The 20,326-nt window shown below is 48.5% G+C and overlaps 1 protein-coding gene across 2 annotated transcripts in view; it reads right to left on the reverse strand.

Annotated features, from left to right (window-relative positions):
- Window positions 1-20,326, reverse strand: part of HIVEP3 (HIVEP zinc finger 3) — a 116,788-nt gene that overhangs the window by 69,307 nt on the left and 27,155 nt on the right. Inside the window, exon 3 of one of the 2 annotated variants that reach the window (XM_075114700.1) lies at window positions 3,385-3,449. The exons of the other annotated variant lie outside the window; for it this stretch is intronic. The gene's annotated coding sequence lies outside the window, so the exon portion shown is untranslated. The remainder of the gene's footprint in view (window positions 1-3,384; window positions 3,450-20,326) is intronic. 2 annotated transcript variants of the gene reach the window in all.

A 20,326-nucleotide genomic window follows, 5' to 3' on the forward strand; every position in this document is an offset into this window, starting at 1 on the left:
GTGGCTTACTTGGCCAGCTGTGAGATCTACATCTCAGGAAAATGTACAGAAAATCAATCTTATCCTTAAACTTCACCTTCCTTTTCCCCAGGTATAGGTTCTGCTCCCCTCCAGCATGAGCTTTGCATCTTCCCAGGGCCTGCAGAGCACTTGCCCCAACTCGCTAAGAAAGGTGCTTCACGTTTACGGGCTCATTGTTATGAGGAGCAATTAATTACATTTTGAAACCCCTTTTTAGAGAGTGCTGGCTCCTTGATGCTGACTAATGCTAACTGTGGTCTGGGCTAGACCTAGAGCACTGTACTTACAGTACAGGACTTACTCAAGATCAAAGACAGTGGTTGAGCTGATTTATCATGTTGATTTTTGCCCAAGATGCTGTTCTTTGCCCCACTCGTGACACAGAGAGCACATTAGCTTGGTAGAAATCGATTTAAGCAGAGACTTTTCCAGCAAGTGCAAAATGAACACCGCCTCCCACAAGCTCAGGCACTCACATTTAAGAACTGCCAACTCAAGAATGCCTGAAAAACATTTTAGTACCGTATTTTCTCCTATAGCCTCCATATTCACTCCTAAGTTTATAATAATTAGGGTTGTGAGGAAGCTTCCTGAGATGATTCAATATCATCCCAAATGTTCAAGCCATCCTCAGCCTTCTCTGATGAACGCATGGCCCCCAGCTGATTTTGTTTAGGAACGCTGCACAAGAATTAACATTTAAAGAATTGGTCAACAAACAAGCACACCTGCTGCCGAAAGCAGCGAGCACAGCCATTCTGGGACAATCTGGCTACTTCCTACATCTTTTTTCCATTACTGGAAATGGCCCCTGGAATGGCAATGGCAAAAGATAATGCTCCTAGTTGGATGCAGTTACTCCAGATTGATTCCCCTCCAGGGAAAATTCAGCAGTGCAAAATAAAATCACAAAAAAAATGAAGTCCACCCAGCTACAAATTGCCGGGGGGGGCTTCTCCCCTATGAACTAAGAGGCATGGAAGAGGAAGGGAATGAGAGCTTCCAAAAAGCTGGTTGCAGATGCCTAACGCCGCTCTGCCCAGCTCAGATATAACCTAGAGTAGCTAAGGAGCGTCTCACGGCACCACATCAGGTAAGAGATGCTGCTCCCGCTGCTCTCTTCCTTGCCTGATGCATCCCTCCAGCCAGCAGAGACGAGGGGGCTGGTGTGGGTCAGCCCTCCGCAGAGCTCCTCTCCTCACACGGTTTCCTACTGGCTCCTTCTGGAAATGCAATGGGACATACGTGGGTGGGAAAACCTACTCTTTTTTATCTCCTCCTTATCTGTCCAGTTTCTATTCCCTTTACCACGGTCAAAAACCTATCCTGAGACTTCAGCCTTTTAACATGCTTTCCACTTTCCCAATTCTCCCATTTTTTTCTCAGAAAAGGCGCATCTTTTGCTTTTACTTTCGTCTCCTCCTCCTCATGACCTTCTCTCTGTCATGTGTTATGCCTTTACTATTTTTACTTATCACTTTCACTTAGCGTGTATCTGTACTGCGCTCTCTGCAGAGCCACAGAACGGCAGCTAACACACAGCAAGGCCGGTCGTGGCGTTGGCACGACGTCAGGAAACCTTTAAGAAAAGTCACATGGATTTTATGGCACATGGCTTCCAGCTGCTAACATTGCAAGTCTGTGGCCAAATCCAAAGTACAGGCACTAAAACTGGGGATTCCAGCTATTATTTCTATTCAAGCATCATTTCTTAAGGTTTTACTTGAAATGCAATGGAGCGAACGTGAACAGAAATGCCTGGTTCATTCGCAGTGACGGAAACAAATACTGCCACCCTGATGAAAGAAATCAATGGCAAAATTCCTGATTTTAATGGGGCCAGAATTTTACCCTAAAGCCTGAGATAAAATGCTTAGAAATGCCCTTTTAGAAAGTCACAATTATTGGTATTTTTAATTACCTTATTACAGCTGAAAGGAATTCCTGCAAAGAGGCCCAAGCGCACAGTCTCTCCCAATCCTAAACCTCACCCAAGTCCTCCTAAAGGGTTTGGGGAAGAACTAGCCAGTGCCAAGCCTTAGGCCGGACCCTCTGTGCCTGGGACTATCACCACGTATATGCAGCCGTGCACCCAAACAAGCTCTTTAGCACCAGATTTGGGTTTGCGGCTCCCCGTAAGTGGGAAGAGAAAGGCTGCAGGCTGTGCCCAACACCTGAGCTCCAGGCGGGAGCATCACTGCAATGACGTTTAAAGGCATCAGGCCTTTCTCTACATTGTGGTTGGCCCCCAGACACCTTCCTTTCAAGTGAATTGTGGAAAACTGCAGTGCCTGGCTTTCTGGCACTTGCCTTTTGTTTTGAGGATGCTGAAACATCTCGTTACAGTGGATCCTTAAAACCCCGTTGGTGGCAAAACTCTGCTGTTTGCAGTACTCAAGCAGATGGAAGAATTTTCTCTGCTGTTTGGTCCCGTCCCAGCCGTATTGAGATCCAGTTTGATTAGTGGGAGGCTATTACAACTCTGCCTTTTCTATACCATTCCAACCATAACAGCATTTTCTTCTATACACCAAATTTTAGCCTCTTTTAAGGACGCCGGGCGTATGTGAGAATGCCTGGTGTGCTACTAGAAGACCTGCCCGTTTACTCTTCATGATAACTTTTAAGCCATTTGGCCAATTTTAACCAAATTTAACCAGTGACCAACATATTTGAGATACGTTAAATGTGTTTTTAAATCTTACAAGTTTTGTGAAAGTGAGTGTACTAGGCAAAACACAAGTTCTGATTTCTGCTTTGCTGAGGGACAGGTGCAGCTGCCTTCTCACTGGCAGCCACCAAAATGTCTTGTCTATGGAAAAGCCACATTCAGCATTTACCCCTTTGTAATCTACAGGTAGATCAACCTGGAAAGACACACCTGTGGGGAAACAGATCCCTTTTTTCAGTAGTTCACGATGTTCCTCAGTTCCTACAAAAAAGCTGCAAGTCCACGCTTTTTAAAAGCAGATGAGGTGATGGGTGAAGCACAGGGTGGTGGGGCATTCTGCTACCTGGAGATCATGGCCTTTGCCACTAGCTCCCAGCTGTAGCTTTGAACGAAAGGGCAGATGCTGTCTTAGAAATTCAAAGTGATTTATGGCTGAGAGGGATTTACAGTGCAAACAATGGGCAGCAGTACCAGATCTCCTGTCATTACTGCTTATAACAGGCTCAGTCATATAAAATGCTAGCGCAGCACTGGGAGGACTCACCAGGCAGAAGTTTCTCAAATATATTGAAGAAAAATCAAGGTAAACCAGCCAAACAGAAAAGCAAGTGCTGTTCCCAGGTTGAGCCCACTGCAAAGGGCAGTGCACGCATCCAGGGTAAGTCACTAGGGAAGAAACAGAGGTTACTTACAGTGGACTTGGTAGTCTGCAATTTTGACGGTGTGTCTCTTTTGTTTGCCCACAATTTAATTCAGTCTGTAAAAGAAACAGCGCGTTGGAATCGTAATGCGTGTATGTTAAAATGCCACCTCAGCAGTGAGCACAGGGGACTTACATCAGGGGCCCTGATGGAGAGGATTGCTTGGTAACCAGAACCGTACACAAACTCAGTCCCGACAGCTGGAGAATCCCTTGGTGACTGCGTTCTCCTCCTTCAGCACATTTACCCTGATGGTGACGTGCATGCTTGTAGGAAACACATCGCCATGGGGTAGTCCTCCTCCTGGACGAGGCTGTGCAGTGCAGGCAAGGCAAAAGCTCCACACCCTGGTAGGGGTTTCAGGTCTGCTCAGATATTGAGTATTCAGATCAGCACGCAGGTGCTGCAGCCCTTCCTCCAAAGCTTGCATTTAGTCCTGAGTTTTGCATTTAGACCACCTTTAGTTTGAAGTAAACCATTCAGTTCCTCCAGTTTTAAGTGAACCGTTCAGTTCCTCACTGTGCACTTACCTTCCACAAAGCTCTTGGCACAACTGAACTGATCTGCACGTGGGCCAGGCTTAGATAAAGGAAAGCGACATTCCAAATGAAGATCTACTTTCAAAAATGCCCGAGCATGGACCGTGCTCTGAGTATACTTTATGTGCAAAGAAAAGGACATTTCCTTCACAGAGAGCAAGCATTGCAGTTCCGGAGGAGAATGCATGGTTCCTCCAAGCTGATGTCCCCATCACAGGCCCTGTGCCCAGCGGCACCTCTGCAACCCACTCTGCAGCGGAGGGCTTTGAACCTGCCACCAGAGCCCAGCTCAGAGGATAACACGGTCAGGACTAAACACCTCTCTCTTCCATTCCTACGTGGTCGCAGTGTTTCTGAACCACTGAAGGAACAAAGGGTGGCAGCACATATTTCTTACTAAAGCACCTCCAGAACAAAATCCTGACTGCACAGAAACCCTGTTTTTCTCACAAGCAGTTTAAGGTCTCTCAGGTTTTGTGATGAGTTTATGAAAGCTTCAAGGGGCTTCATGTTCAGAGGCAATAACTCCTTCCACAATTGGATGCTGCGGGACAATCTCTGACTTTACGGCTCATGTGCCTAAATATTCCCAAAGTTTTGAACTTCATTCCTGCCTTTAGCCCCAGCTTGATGCCACCTTGCCTTTTTATCGTACTGTGTCCAATTCTGGCCTGCACCTTCCTTATCAGCCCGACCTCCTGCTACCACAGTCCTGATCACGCTAGACAAATCTCCACCTCCCCCTCCTCTTCCTCCCCCTGGAAACCCAGTGCTGCAAGCCCCAGTGCCACCTCCTTATGCCAAAACCAGCTCTGTAAGGATGGGGTCGCAGTGGGAAGCCACCCCACCAGCCCACCTCTCCAGACAGAAGAACCCCCGTGCATGTGCCAGGATATCCCGATGGACACTGCACCTCTGTGCCCAGACAGCAGTTCTGTCCAGGCAGGTAGGGACACACAAACATCTAAAGAAGAATGAGTTTGGAAAGTAAACACTTTGGCAAACAGCTTTCTTCCACCTGGGGAGTGTGCCCAAACACAGCCATGAGAAAAAGGTAATTTTTCACCATTTAGGTTTTCATTCCACTTTGCCATCCAGGCTCCCAGAAGCCTTAAGTTCAGGAAGAACAAAGCAGCGGATGGATGACACTTCAGTGCCTCAGCGCAGCCCTTTCTCCTCCCAAATCCCAAGCTCAAAGTGGAAACAGGTTTGGTGAAGTGTCATAAACTCCATTTAAACCTTGCAGCCACCACAAACCCTGGCACAAGGCACACGCGTTCGGCTGGGAAGAGGGCTGAACTACCACCTCCCTTGGGGCCGTGTCTCCTAAAATCCAGCCAAGCCTCACACAACAACTCAAACCACTTAAATCCTGTTGGTATCCGAAGCCAGCTGGTGCCTCCATGCTGTGTTATGAACAGCGCATCCATAAGAGGAGAGGTGCCCCCTGCACCGCCGTGAGGCACGTGGTGATGAAATGCAAGACTTGACTTTCCTGCCCCTCGGGCGGCTGGATCCCACATCCCATGTCCCATTGCCAGCGTGGTGTATTTTGTCTTTCCGGATAGATGTGGCCCGCCCTGCAGCCAGAGGAACGGCGGTCACGGGGCAGAGAGAGGAGAAACCAATGGGACGGTCACCCTGCAGCTCTGTGTGACGGTGGAGAGAGGAGCACACCGTGGGTCCTGCGCCCACCTTCAGCCGAGTGCTCGGAGTTGTGCTCTGTGGGCGAAGAGCGGGAGCTGGACAGTCTCATTGCTGGACTTCGTGCACCAAGAGACCACGGGGTTGCACAGGTATTACTTGCTCACATCCAGGACCGACAAAGGGTTTCGACCCAGCGATCAGCTATTTCCACAAGCCGCTATTTATCCATCTGTGAGTCCTAACGATGTGCTCAGTGTCACATACCACAGAGAATTAGCCACCAGCAGCTTGCACAGAGAGAGGAAGGAGGGTATCCGCTCAGAGGCGACGTGAGATGGATGTGAGCAAAGCAGCGTCGATGCACATGGGCACCACTGCAGGAAGGGATGTACAGCAGCAGTTAATGCGGGTGGGCTCTGCAAAAGCTCCTAATGTCCCCTTGCACGTCTCTAGTCCACACTGCATCATCATGCAATGTGGGGAATGGAGCTGGGGCAGGGTCTGGAGCACAAGTGTGCTGGGGGGCGGCTGAGGGAGCTGGGGGGGTTTAGCCTGGAGAAGGGGAGGCTGAGGGGAGCCCTTCTTGCTCTCTGCAACTGCCTGAAAGGCGGGGGTAGCGAGGTGGGGGTCAGACTCTTCTCCCTAGTAACAAGCGATAGGACAGTGTCAGTGATAGGTTAACAGTTGGACTCGATGATCTTAAGGGTCTTTTCCAACATTAACGATTCTATGATTCTATGATGAGAGGAAATGGCCTCAAGCTGTGCCAGGGGAGGTTTAGATTGCAGTTTAGGGAAAATGCCTTCCCTGCCAGAGCGGTCAGGCCCTGGCACAGGCTTCCCAGAGAGGTGGGGCAGTCACCGTCCCTGGGGGTGTTCAAACAATGTGTAGACCCGGCACTTCAGGGCATGGTTTAGGAGGCCTGGGGGTGTTGGGCTGGGGTTTGGACTTGATGGTCCAAGAGGTCTTTTCCAACCTTAATGATTCTGTGTTTCTATGGTCATGTCCATAGCGCCAGCTCTGGACAGCCAGTCCTTAGGCCACCCCCCGAGTAAGAAATTCCCTAAACCACTGCCAACAATGGTGTCATGTCTATTATAAGAGCAGTTTCGAACTGAAGAGGGTAAGAAGCTGCGGGGCTTTTTAATCCTCCTCCCCTTTTCCCCAAGGGGCCATGAACAAGCAGCACTCCTCTTTCCTTTCCAAAATCTGCTTCTGCTGGAGAAAGGAGGGCTCTGTTCTAACGGGAACTGAAGTTCTTCCGAGCAGGCGTGTGGGGCCAGTGTGGGGTAAGCACAGCCCTGTGCACAGGGGCAAGGGGACCTCCATGCTGACGCCCAGCTCACCTTCCCCCACGCTCTGGGTCAGATGCTGCTTCCCTAAGCGGGTACAGCTGATTGAAAAAGTAGCTCCAGAAAGAAAAAAGCACATCCTCCGTTGCTCAGAGCGATGCTTGGGATTGGCAGAAGGCTGCTCCCTATGTGCTCCCAGGCTTCATGGTAAAAGGACTGTATCCATATGAAGCGTGAATATCACTCAGGCGGTTCATGTCCACCCGCAGCCCCCTCCCCTCTAACCCTAGTCCTATCTGGCGCCCCACTCCGTACGTACCCCGCTCCCAGCCCGCTGGCAGAGCGGGGCAAGGAGGCGGTGGGAAAGGCAAGGCAGGGAGGGGAAGGGTCGAGAGCCACAGAGGGAAAGGCTGCGGGCACGGAAGGGCTGCCCCGCGGTGCCAGAGAGGATTGCGTTACGGTTACAGAGGTACGGGGTGGGTGGCTCTCCCGGGGAAGCTCCCGCCACGGCGCAGGCCAGCAGGAGGGGCGGCGCAGCGGGAGGCTGGACGTGCTCCCCGGTGGAAGCCGCTTGCTCGACATGTCTGAGCTTCACCGCTGCCTGGCCAGCTCGGCGCACTCAACCCCTGCCCGGCCGAAATGCACCTGCCAGACTGCCCTTCTATCCAGGCGCAGAGGCACAGAGCAAGATTTATGCTTCCTCAGTGGCAGCTGATTGTTAGAAAATAAATAATTTTTTTAATAAAACATTTTTCTTCTTTTTTTTTTTTTTCTTTTAGGAAGAAGCAGCTTTTTGTTTTAAAGCTACAAACTCAGGCATCTACCAACATGAATCGCGTGTTTGATTCGTAAACCAATTTCACACATGCAACATCTGCCGGGTTGCTGTGGACTTGCCGAGGGGAGAAGGCGATCCAGTGCTAAACTCAAGTGACTTGGGTTCAATTCCCACTTCGGTTACACATTTCCTGTGTGAAACTGCGCAAGCCATATCATCTACGGTCCACGTTAGTCCCCATGTCTAAAACGGGCATACTTCCTTATTTCACAGATGTGTTGTGAGTCATCCATTAATGCCTGTGAGGCCCTCGGATACTACGGGAAGGGAGAGACCCATAGAGATAAACAGGGATCCATATAACTCGAAACAGACTGGAAGACATCCAGGCAACTTTCTCTGCTCATTAAAAAGTCCAGGATGCAATGCTGTGCTTATTAACTTTTACTTATACCCCGTGTTTCAGCAACTTCCCCTCTCACCTTTCCAGGCAGCGAAGGGCACCGGTACCTGCACCACAAGGAAAGCAGACGAACGAAAGCAGCTCTGCATTCTGCCAGCAAGGCACGCACAAAGGGTTAATCTATTTTCATAACTTAAAACAGTTTTTCCAGAAAAGCATCTGAGTCCCAACAGAGTAATTATTGCAAAATCTGCATATTTTAGACCTAAATATTCCCAGAAATATCACTATTGAAACTAGAAGGAAAAAAAGCAGCAAGCCCCGTGCAGCCTGGCGAGCATCACCACCAGAGACGGAGCGAGGCTCTCTGCCCCACAAACCCAGATACGGCAAGGAGCAGCTGAGCGCTCCCTTCCTCCTGGGCACGCTCACAGAACTCAGAAGGCACAGCAGCTTCATCCTACCTTAGTGGCCAACACTCAGCTCTGCCCCATCCAACGCAAATCTTTGGTACAGTTTTAAGGCAGACTTAGCCCTTGCACAAGGCTCGTACGTGCTGCCCGGACCAGCTCCCGGCTGCTCCGTTTCCATCATTAAGCATAACTGGGATCTGAAGCCAGGCTCCTGCACACAGGAAGGACATGCCAATATACCACTCCTATTCCAGAGGGTTGTTGGGTTTTAATTTTTTTTACATTTGCAATGAAACTAATCCTGTTTTCTTGCAAACAAAACTCAAGTTCTCTCACAATGTTTAAGATGACCCTCAAGAACCAGTCAACACTTGTGCCTGTGAAGAGGGATTCTGTGCATCACCGTTGCGTCTCCTCCAGAGGACTGTAAAAATCTCTGCTGCTTTCACTTCTCACACACTCACTGGTGCAAGAAAGTCATTAGTAAACTAATATTTTGAAACTACTGCTGCGCAATGATTCTTTCAAAATTCATCCGAATTGAACACTCCGGACCTGCCAAACCAAGTGTGGGAAGCCGGCGATTGGCGAGTTGGTGATTCTTTCCAAGGTAATGTGTCTTGCACACAGCTAAAGCGGTAATTGCCTTTCCCCAATAATACGTTCCCCCTGCTGAGACTTATGGTTAAACTCATGTATTGAGAAACCTTCCAAAATGTTTCTACATAGTTTCAAACCACAGGAGTGGGAAAAAAAAAAGCCAGAAAGGGACAACTACAGTTCAGATGGAGTTTATGATTTCTACTCAATTTCATAATTGCAGGGTGAATCAGTGGGGAATGAGGTTTTAGTCAGTACCACAGTCCCTGGTCTCATGGCCAGCAGGCTTTATAGAGATCAGCTGAAAATAGTTTCCCTTGACCCTCCCCTGACTTATCGATGAAGGCTCAGCGGCGGCCGCCTTGCCTTCCTTCCCTGGATGCTCACAGCCACGTCTGGACAGTCTGGCCGAGCGCAGGAGTCGCTGCACGCTGGATGCTCACTTCTCCATTGGCCTCGTGCAAAAGCCAACCAGTCGGTGGATAGCGGGGATCTAATGCAAAACCTAGGCAGATGTAGGGAGCGGCCCAGGTTATTTTGCTGTGCGAGAAGCCGAATCTTGCCTCAAGATGAAGTTCGCCCTGCAGAAGCAGAGAGCCTAGACACTGACATGGAGCGAGCTCCCTCCACGCCACTGGCCCTCAGGGTCAGAAGATTGATCCCAGCTCCCTTTATTTACTGGTGTAAGAGTATCCTCTGTTGCTCCAAAGTTGGAGGGCGGAGGTTTGTATCTGCAGCTAGTCACTACCCCGCTTCTCCTGCCCTGAGGAACTGACTCCTCTCACTGTCTGGTGAACTCAAGGGTCGGGACGGAGCAGAAGGAAGTGCGCTACGGGAAGTTGAACAAAGACAGATGAACCATGGTAGAGGTCAGGCTGCCAAAATGTGAAGAAACGGGTAACAGGCTAACTTTCAGACATCATGTCAGTGCTGCCTCATAGCATGGGGCTCCACTTCGAACAGGTCAGTAAGTAGGCGCTGGGACGAGGAGGGGGTCCCAGCCGGACCCACTGCACCCTTGTAGCCAGGCTGGTCTACAGCCCTGCAGCAAGTCAGAGCACAGGTCATGAAGTTGCCATTTTGCATGCGTGGGAGTCTGGGCTCGCTGCACACATCTTGTCAAGCCCTATGCAAATATATACCAGCCTCAGAACCCAGCCACGCTGCAGGCAGAGGGCATCATCTGTATCTGAGAACCAAAATTAGTATCGCAGTAACCCAGCAGTGATTTTAGCAGTCAGTGCAAAAAAAAAGGACCCGAAATCATCTACCAAAATGGGAACAAATTCATCCCAGCACTTTCCATACCCTGCAGCGATACGCAGCAAGTCCTAGGTCCTGGCTTCTACTCACACATCTGGACTGTGCTGTCCATAAGGGACCAGATTTGGAACCTCTACTCTCACTGACTTCAGGAGGACAATTAACGGTGTAAGGGGCTACCCAGCAGGCAAGGCTGCAGCTACATAATTTAGATGGTCAGCTAATCACTACGTAAAACAGGGCTGTACAGAACTGAATGACAGAAAGAGCCAGCAGCAGCAAGGAAGTCATGACTGTGTGTAATCATGAGTTTAATTCTTGTTCCCTGCAGAGTATTCTCCAGTGTTTTATGTACACAGATTTTACCACCCATGATTTAGACCCCAAGCCAGACTATATAACTCCTATATAGTTTTGCTTTGTAACACGGAGGAAAACTCTGTGAAAAGATTTCTACTGTGCTCTTTTGAGATTGGAGCTAGTAATAACTCGTTTAGCCTTCCCCAGCTCTCCACAGCAGGGGTAACGCCAGGCACAAGTCTGCATGTCCTAGCTACTTGCATGATGCTCACCAGCTGAATTAATATAATTTCCTTTCCAGTTTATTTTGGATTTCATGGCCTTCCTGAGAGCGGTATTCCCCTCAGGCTTCACTAAAGGAAAAAAAAAAAAGAGAAAAAGAAAAAGCAACAAGTGTCATGGGCTTGTTTAACTCAGCCTCTGGTTTTCTGACAGTTGATTACGGTGGGAGTTAAAGCCATTCCACGAGAAGGAAAATGAGAAATTTTGGTGTATTTCATAAACATAAGGAGAGAGGGCTGCTTGTGGCTGATTACAGAGGTGACCAGAAGCGAAGGCCTGACGGAGCGTTCAGGCAGCGAGGTGCTGCCTTGACCAAGCGCGAGCGTGGGCTGCACGTGGAGCCCTGCCCCACGGAGGACTCATCCTCCTGCCACCCTCCAGACAAGCCTGCCCTGAGCATGTCCTTGCAGGACACAGACAGGTCGGTGGTGCTGCCTGCAGGGCTCAGCACGTTTGTAGGACTGAACAAAACCAAATCAGGAACTTGAAGACAATGAAAACAATAAAAAAGAAACTTTTAGCATGCAAATCCCATCTCTGCACCTTGATAACTTTACTCTGTGAGCTATTACATAAACTGCTTTTTTGTCGCATTAACAATAAAGCAGAAGCAATTAAGGAAAATGCAAAAAAACCTTAGCAAAATAAAATTAAAACAGGCTTCAAGATTATTGCATAACCTCACTAAAATGACAAAGAGATCTTTCAAGTTGACATCACAAAAAGCTTCCAGTTTGCTTTGAGTACAAGAAGAAAAGCAACAGAAAATGTCTCTGTACAGACAGTATTTCTCACTGGGAGCGGAGGTCGCCAGTGGCTGCGAGCTGCGTTATCGTTTAGCCCTGTGCAGAATTACAGTCCACGCCCACAGTAAGGCTCCCTCTCTTTATTCAGGCATAGCAAAATGGGGCAATGAAGCTCCTGAAGGCATCTGCACCTTTGTACGTATCTACACACACATCATACTGTGTGACAACGCACAACACTCAAGCAACTCAATGCTTTAATTGACAAAACAGAAATAACTGCTAAGTTTTCATCAGTTTTCGTTCGCCATCCTTTCAATGCCATCACACACGTACACCCGGACTAATGCCCTTTTCTCCAATGACCTAATTATTTTTTTTCCTGATGAATTCAATAATTTTCTGCCCTTTGGATACACATTAGGTCTGAAAACCCGGGTATTCTTTAAGCAACGTGCTCACAAGATGGTAGATCTGGGCTGCAAACAGTGCCTTGTAAGTGCAGAGTCCTCCAGCCTGCAGGGTGAGCAGCTCAAAGGTGGCAAACAGAAACCCTGACCACAGAATCATAGAATCATTAAGGTTGGAAAAGACCTCTAGGATCATCAAGTCCAACCACCAGCCCAACACTGCCATGTCTCCTAAACCATGCCCTGAAGTGCCACGTCTACACATCCTTTGAATACAAAACACCTGATCTAACACCTGAAGACAACACGATGATCCACCTCATGATCCAGCCACCTCCACCCACCCTCACCCTCACCGCACACGCATTTGCAAGGCCCTGCAGACAGAAGGGCATCTTCCCGTCGGCTCCTGCAAGCCCTTGCTGTCAGCAGATGAAGATGCTCTGACAGCCGCTACTGGCTGACACACGGGAAACAAACCAGAAGCCAGCCGAGCGGGAAGCGGGAGCAGCTACTGCCCGAGCCCAGGCTCTGCAGTTGGCAGATGTAGCATCGCTCATCCTGTCTGGATGGCGCAGAGGGGGATCTCCAGTGGGTGGCAGGTTCATTTCTGTAAATTACTACTGACAGCCCAACTCCGGTGACCATACTTTGTTTTGGCTCGCCCATGCAGTTACTTTTTTTCCCTTTAATGTTATTTGGTTTATACTTTAAAAAAAATCATAAAATATCTATGAGGTTTTGTCATTTCCTTCTCTGAGAAAACAAAGTAAATTTACAGGGTTTTAGCAAACTCTTGGAACGCGCTGAGGGCTGCGTCCTGCCAGAGTTTAAATGCCAGTCATTGGTAAAGGTGAGAGGCGTTTGAAAGGCAGCCAGGAAAATCTGGAGTATCACATTTGACATGTACAATACTGAAATAAGCCAAAAGCATGCAGGCCACAACCTCCAGAGCTCCTCGCAGAGACAACTGACTGGCCTGCTCACCACAGCATTCCCCCACAGCTTCAGCAAAACTAACACATGCTCAGCAGAAAGTTTCCACAGAAAACATGAAAAGCTTTGCCCTCTCAGCTGGCTGATTTTTTTCTGTCCCCTCGAGCAAAGAAAGAGGGATCAAGGCTGATGAAGTACCCCTGCTGTAAAGCTTGCCATTGCTCTGGCTTTAGAAAACAAGGTGCTGACACAGGACCAAAGCTGAGGCACTCGTTGCTGAACCAATCCCGCAGTCGTGCCTTGCTAAGCCATGGTCCCAGGGAGCTGTGAGCGCACAAGGGAGGAGAGACAAGAAAAGCACTGATCTTACGCGAAGGGAGCAGAAAGGAGTCCCTTTTGCCCAATAAACTGCAATATCAAGACGTGCGGGAAAGGACCTCCCTGTCCTTAACTCTAGCCCTCACCCTTTGGAAAAACCCAAACACCAAACCCACCATAAAATAGAGCAAATGCACAGCCATGCTGCACACCCGCACGAAGCTCCCGGCGATGGGAAGCAGGCAGCAGCAGGCAACCCCCCACCGCCACCCGGCTTCGGTAGAGGTTGTGTGCTGCTGCCTCCAGCAAAAGGATTGAGTTATAACCTGGTGAGCGCAAGAGCCAGGCAGAGCCAAAGGATCCGAGTTTTGCACTGCAGGGTCTTGCTATCGCTTTCCTAACGCCGGCAGGAGCTCCGTTGGAGCGGACCCATTTCTCATGGCACCCAGAAGTCACGCTGCTTCCATGCTACCCAGGGTGCAGCTTGCCCAGAAGGTCAGAGCCAGAAGAAAGCAGCTTCCTTCTCCACGCAGCAAAAAGCAAGCTTATATTTCTTCGCCTCTCTTCCCCACATCACGTCGTGCCAGGTGGGTAATCCCTGCTTCTGCGAAAAGCTTGCATCACTGCAGGTCCTGACCTCACCAGATCTCACTGGCTACATCAGGATCTGGAAGATGTTGGTATTTTGCTAGGAGGTCTGCAGGGAAATCCAGGTGGAGATTCAGCAGACGGCTGCTGCACCCACGAGGAGCTGCTACACCAGTGCCCCCAGGCTGGGAGCCTGATGGAAGCTTGTGATTGAAATCTGAGGACCGATCATTAAAGATCCCATCAGCCCTTCTGAGCAACCACAGCCTGAAATTCCCACACTGTGGGACAGGAGGTTTTTCTTTCCTTCCTGCCCTGCAGTACCGTGCGGGGCTGCAGCGCGCTCTCTCCCAGCTGCCCGCTCTCCAGGCACAGCATTCCAGCATCGGAAGAGATGCATTGAGTTAACCAAGTTCCTGAGTGCTCTAATATCCAGTAAGGATAGAAGATACTATAGAAATACATTATTCATTCTCTGAATTAGGGGGATGCAAAACTGGGGTGTAGATAGGGGAATTACTGCATCTGTCTGCAGCCCCTGACAAGAAAAAGATCAGTAGGGAGCTCTTCCAAAGTGGTGTGTTCCTTTCTGGACACAGCATCAATACACAACGCTGTATTATACCAGTCTGTATCTTATTTAAGCAACCACAAAGAGGAGATGCTGAAAGATTTCTGTCTAAGTGACAGTGAAAAAAACAAACAAACAAACAAAACAAAAAAAAAACCCTGGAGTCTCAGTGGAAATAATTCAACAAGGAAACTTCCCCCACTGATTCAGGACCAAAGACAATGGGGTTTTTCCTATCCTCGATGAAAAGAAAGCCAGAAAGAGAAGAAAATGGTCCTTTTATTCCCTACAGGCAAAAACAGAGCTTCTGATGCTATCACCAGGCTGGCAACCTCCTATTTACAGAAACAGCCTTGACTCTTTGGGAGCATACATAGAAATTCATTTATATTTTGTCACATAACAGAAATGGTAAAAAAAAAAATTAGAAATCCATATTACACACACTCAGCAAGTGCCTGCCTGTCCCTGATGCCACCCGTATCTTGACAAGCTTCCTCGATAAAGACTTTGCTGCGTTTTCATTACGTGGCAGGGGAATTGGTAGAAGATTCAGTTTAATTAACACAACTTTTCTCAAGATAAATATTTTCTCAGACAACGCAAAGCTGCTGAAACGCCGTGCATTGGCAGCTGGGCAGATGGAAGCAGATCTACCAGCGAACCCAGAACCAGCTGCAATAGATAGTGCAGCTCCTTCAACTACCTCTCCCCAGCAACGTGCCTCAGACCCCACTCCTAAAGGATAATATATATACTGCAGATGCCTGCACACACACACACACACGCGTATATCAGTGATTCCAAGTTACAAGCTACACAGCTCTTTGTAAAGAGCTACGAAGGATGTGAAGACGCGTCACCATTGGAAGATCCTGGTGTTCCTCACCCCAACGGCTTGGAGGTGCAGAGGGAACAGCAGGTTTTAGAGCTCTCACACTGCCTGTAAAGGCCAAGCCAAGTCACAAAAAGCAGAAATAATTTTAGATCAAGATATACATTTGTTTAACAGGAAAGAAAGAAAAAACATGACTGACTTCAGAGGGAATGTTGTTAGCTTTGTAGGAAGAAAAGAATCAAGTCTGGACAGTGTTTGCTTCCTTGTCATCACAAGGTCCACAAAACTCCCTTGTATGCACATACAAAAATCCACCTTATGCCAGGGAAATGAAGCGGCGTTTAATGAGAACCAGAATGTGTTTTGGTTAATTTCCAGGTGATTGGCCTCTTATTAACAGATATTCTTGTAGATGAATGCAAATATTTACGTTGGGACCCCATCGGCTGTGTGTCCATTCCTGTTTTTCCCTCATAAACCTGTTCCTCCGGAATCCGCAGCACCAGCACAGCACATTCACTGGGGGAACAAGAGAAAACCCAGAGCGGGATTTTCCATGTCTTTGCCACCCCAGACAGGATATCCTCTGCACCAGAGAGTCTCCACACTCTTAGATCTGATTGGATTAAAGTATCAATCAAAAATTCCCCATCCCCAACTCCCACACAGGGGTGCACCCAGACCAAATATTCACTCTAGCATCTGCCGCTCCCAAGGGACTGCAGTGGCTCTGTTGGAGAGCCGAGGCGGTTTTGGATGGAGAAGCTGCTCTCCACTTTGGTGGGACAAATTTACTGAGCATACAGCAATGCAGCAGGACAAAGAACAATTCTTTACCGAAATGAAGACATGGAGACTTCTGCCTGTGCCTGAGATGTAACAGGCATTCCTCGTTTTAAAAACTAATTTAAACCCCAAGAAGCCTGGTGCTACCTTGCCCTGAGTCTCCAGGCTGCTTCAGACAATGCCACCTCCTCACATTTTCCTTCCCTTTATCTCTGCAAAGGTTTGAGAGCTCCAAACAGGAACACACCTCAGGATGCAGACCTCATACAAAGCCATACGAGTCCATCACAACAGCTAGTCCGACAGCTCTTGTCCATGCATGGACTTGAAGGACGAGCAGGAGGATCCATCCCAGAAGAATCTGCTTATCCTGGTTTCAGCTGGGATAGAGATAATTTTCTTCATAGTAGCTAGTATGGGGCTGTGTTTTGGAACTGAGCTGAAAACAGTGTTGGCAATGCAGGGATGTTTTAGTTGTTGCTGAGCAGGGCTTGCACCAGTCAAGGGCTTTTCCAGCTTCCCCTGCTCTGCCAGGGGCACAAGGAGCTGGGAGGGGACATGGCCAGGACAGTGACCCCAACCGACCCAGGGCTGTCCCACAGCACACGGCCTCATGCCCCGCACACGGAGCTGGGGAGGAGGAGGAAGGGGGGACGCTGGCAGGGATGGCGTTTCCCTGCCCCAGTCACCATTAGGTGGGATGGAGCCCTGCTGCCCTGGGGATGGCTGAGCCCCGCCTGCCCGTGGGGAGGGGTGAAGGGACGCCTGGGCTTGCTCTGCCCGTGTGTGCGCGGCTTTTGCTTTCCCTGTTACACTGTCTTGATCTCGACCCGTGGGTTTCCTCACTTTAACTCTTCTGATTCTCCCCCAACGGAGGCAGGGAGTGAGCGGGGGGGGGGGGGGGGGTGGGGGCGAGTTGCCGGCTGGGGCTAAACCACGGCACTGCTGTACGAGACCTCCAGCCTCATCCCCCTCCCAGTCAGCTGTGCAAACCCAGCTGAACTTCACAGCATGGGAAGGGCCTTGGTGATCTTTGGCTGGGGCCACCTGAATACATCAAAGGAAGAGCTCATATGTGATATTTCTCTTTGCTACTTCCACCTGTTTACCTTCATAAGGCAGTTACTTGGACTACCTGGTATTCCTGAGAAGCAACTCAATTTTTGTCACTTTTGTTATTGTTTAATTGGCCACTGAAATCTGTCCGGTGACGGTACCTGCAGATGGAGCTGGGGAATTGAGACGTGACATTGAGAGTCACCATTTTTGACAAAAGCGGACAGGAAGCTACAGAACTTACCCCAGATCAAAGGGATCTTATATATGGTGTAAACTTCTGGCAATATTGCAGCAGAAACTGTATATGCTGCTGTCACATCCACAGACCGGATAAATTATCGGAACACATCAAAGCCATAAGCAAAATGATATCTTAACGTAGATCAGGAGAATGAGACCGCTTCAGTGACACAAAACTCCACTTTCTAATCCTAACAGACTTACGGAATTTGCTTCTAATAACTAATGAATTAAGAATCGGCCAATTATGTGTACATTTATTTTTATGCTTCTAATGAAATAAAGTGTGAGCTTCTGTTTGATTAGAAATGAGCTCACGCTGGTGACCAGAGACACCGTTAAAATATCTTTCGGCACTTCACAACTAAGCTCATGAGGGCTCTGAGTTGGAATGGCATTAAGGAGATTATATGGAGGTCAAATATTAAAGATTTCAAGGCAAATAAATGTTTTTCAAAGCTTGGTCCCACATCCCTAGCAAAGAAGGTGGCTGTATCCATGTGCATAGTCATCCAGGAAGTCTGAGATTGTATTCCTTCTGCTTAGCACAGGGCTCAAGAGAAACTAGTTAGGCTTCAAAATGTTTATTTAGTGATACTTTTAAAAGAATTCAAATGTCTTTGGCAAGAAAAAATGGACAAAGCTTTTCATTAACACTTCCAACCTGATTTTTTTCTTTTAAAGCAGGCTACCTTTTTCTAAGAAATTAAAGTAACAGATCTTAAACCTGCAGAGAACCTGGATCCAGAAATACTCGTGTGCCTCAGCTACCGATCCAAAAAGCCTCCTGCTTTGCAAAGCCTCGGGAGGAAGAATGCTTCAAAAAACCTCACCTAAGATGAGATCTCTAACCGATTAAACAGCTAAGAGAACACACAAAAAAAATGTCATTATTTTAATGCAAGCAAGAAATTCTTTGGTCAAAGATCATAACTAGGTACACATCTGAACTTTAGATTAAATGGCTACTTAAAAAAAACCACTTAAAGTCATCAAGTTGACATCTGTTGGCAAAATGGTCCTTCAGGCAGCGCTCAGCTCTTCCCCTGACTATGCTGTAGCAGCATGAGAAATAACGAGAGACATTTATGAGACTACTGACACCTGAAGTTTTGTTCAGATGCTTCGGTTAGATCTAGAAATCCTCATGTTTGGATTCGCAACGGGCTCCCCCGGCGTACCCCAGAGTAGCAACAATTTTTTGCAACATCCCATCTACAAAGCACAGCGCAAAACCTCTAACCGCAACTCTTTATTTAAAGGGCTACTGAAAAGGAGCCATGACTACCTCCACCTTCACGCAAAGACTGCTTTGATTCTTCATTGCAAGCTATTTTTTCTGGGTCCACAACAGAGAACTGCCTGTTAAAACACCGTACCGGAGCACCAAATGTTGTAACAAGACTGCTGTCCCTACCTTCACCTCAACGCGCTAAACAATATTTGTAGATGAGGCAAGTCTGAAAATGCCTACAGCCTCTTTAGGAAAGGTTAAGAAAAATATATTAAAAAAAAAAAATCTATTAAGGGGCCAGCATTCCTGCTTTATGCCTGAGCATTAGCAGGCAAAAAAAAAATAATAAAAGAATAGCTACAGGCCTTAACAGGAATGAAGCAGACCTTCATTTACCGGTGTAGGTCTGTTTTATGGCTGCTGTCTCTGCAGACACTACTTTAGGCAGCAGAGAAGAGGCTGTCTTTTGTCTGCCCGGCAGCTGAACAGGACAGTTATGTCAGTACAAGTATAAAACAGTGGGGGACAGGTTCAAAAAAGGTGTTGGGCAACGTCTCTGCATGCCCCTGAACAGACGGCTCCAGTCACATCTTGTTAAGGAGGGGAAATCTGAGATCTCTCGTTAATGTAATGAACAGCGAGGCCAGGTCTGGAGGAAGAGTTCATGTCTTTAAATAGACCGGTTGACACAGTCGGAAACACCCAGACGAGCTTTCAGCCACACCAGCCCAGTTGCAAGTCAATAATGCTACAACTTTTGCAAGTGCAAGTCATTAAAAGAAATGAGCAGCTCTCGCGGCACCGGGGTGGGAAAATGAGGTGCAGCCCGAGAACAGTCCCCTGCGGCACGGTCTGAAAGGGTGGGTAGCTGCTAGATCTACTTTCTCTGCCGCTTGGCAAGTTGGTCTGCAAGATCAGTAATTCTCTCTGCACATTTCCTTTCGGTTGCAATCGCCAGCCCTGGGTGCATGGGGTGTGCCCCGCAGCGGGGGGCAGGATGTGGTCCCACGCCTCCTGTGCATGCTGGCTTACTGGTGCACAACATACAGCACCCCAGTCACAGCCCAGCACCCTCAGGGCTCAGAAACCCTGCAGAAAAACACGGCATGAAGGTTTAGATTTCCCCCAAACCACTCCACCACCTCGGTAGCTGGCCACAAGGTGCCCCAGGAGTCCCACTCCTCCACTTCCAGGCTGCAGCTAGCGAAGAGCACCTCCACGCACACCTCGGCACGCTCGCCTCGTCGCCCGTGGCTCCTCCATCGCGCAGGGCTGCAGACCAGAAGGTGGTGCTGCAAGAATGGTGTAGACACAACAGCCTGACCTGAGCTGGGGTGGAAGATGCTGAATCATTCTTTGGGCTTCACAAAGCCCCACCGCCTACCAGACCTGCCCACCCAAAACCAACAGGGTCCAAAGCTGAAGGAACCCAAGCAATTAATTGGCTATCTGGGTAGGAGCGCTCTTCTGAGGAACCTGAAATTACAACCTTGGTTTTCTGCTTTGCAAAATTTTCCTCTTTTAGTCTTTTGCATTCATTCATGAGCAACAGGACTGTGGGGGAGGAGAGCCATAAATTGGCCCTGCTCTTGTTGCAAAGAGAGGATGCTTGGGCAGACAAGTAGCCATCTGACCACACACCCAAAAAGAGAGAAACATGCCCTTCTTTTAATTATTTATTTCTCCTAAA

This window comes from Phalacrocorax aristotelis, chromosome 20 (assembly GCF_949628215.1).
Source record: "Phalacrocorax aristotelis chromosome 20, bGulAri2.1, whole genome shotgun sequence".
Lineage (NCBI taxonomy): Eukaryota > Metazoa > Chordata > Aves > Suliformes > Phalacrocoracidae > Phalacrocorax > Phalacrocorax aristotelis.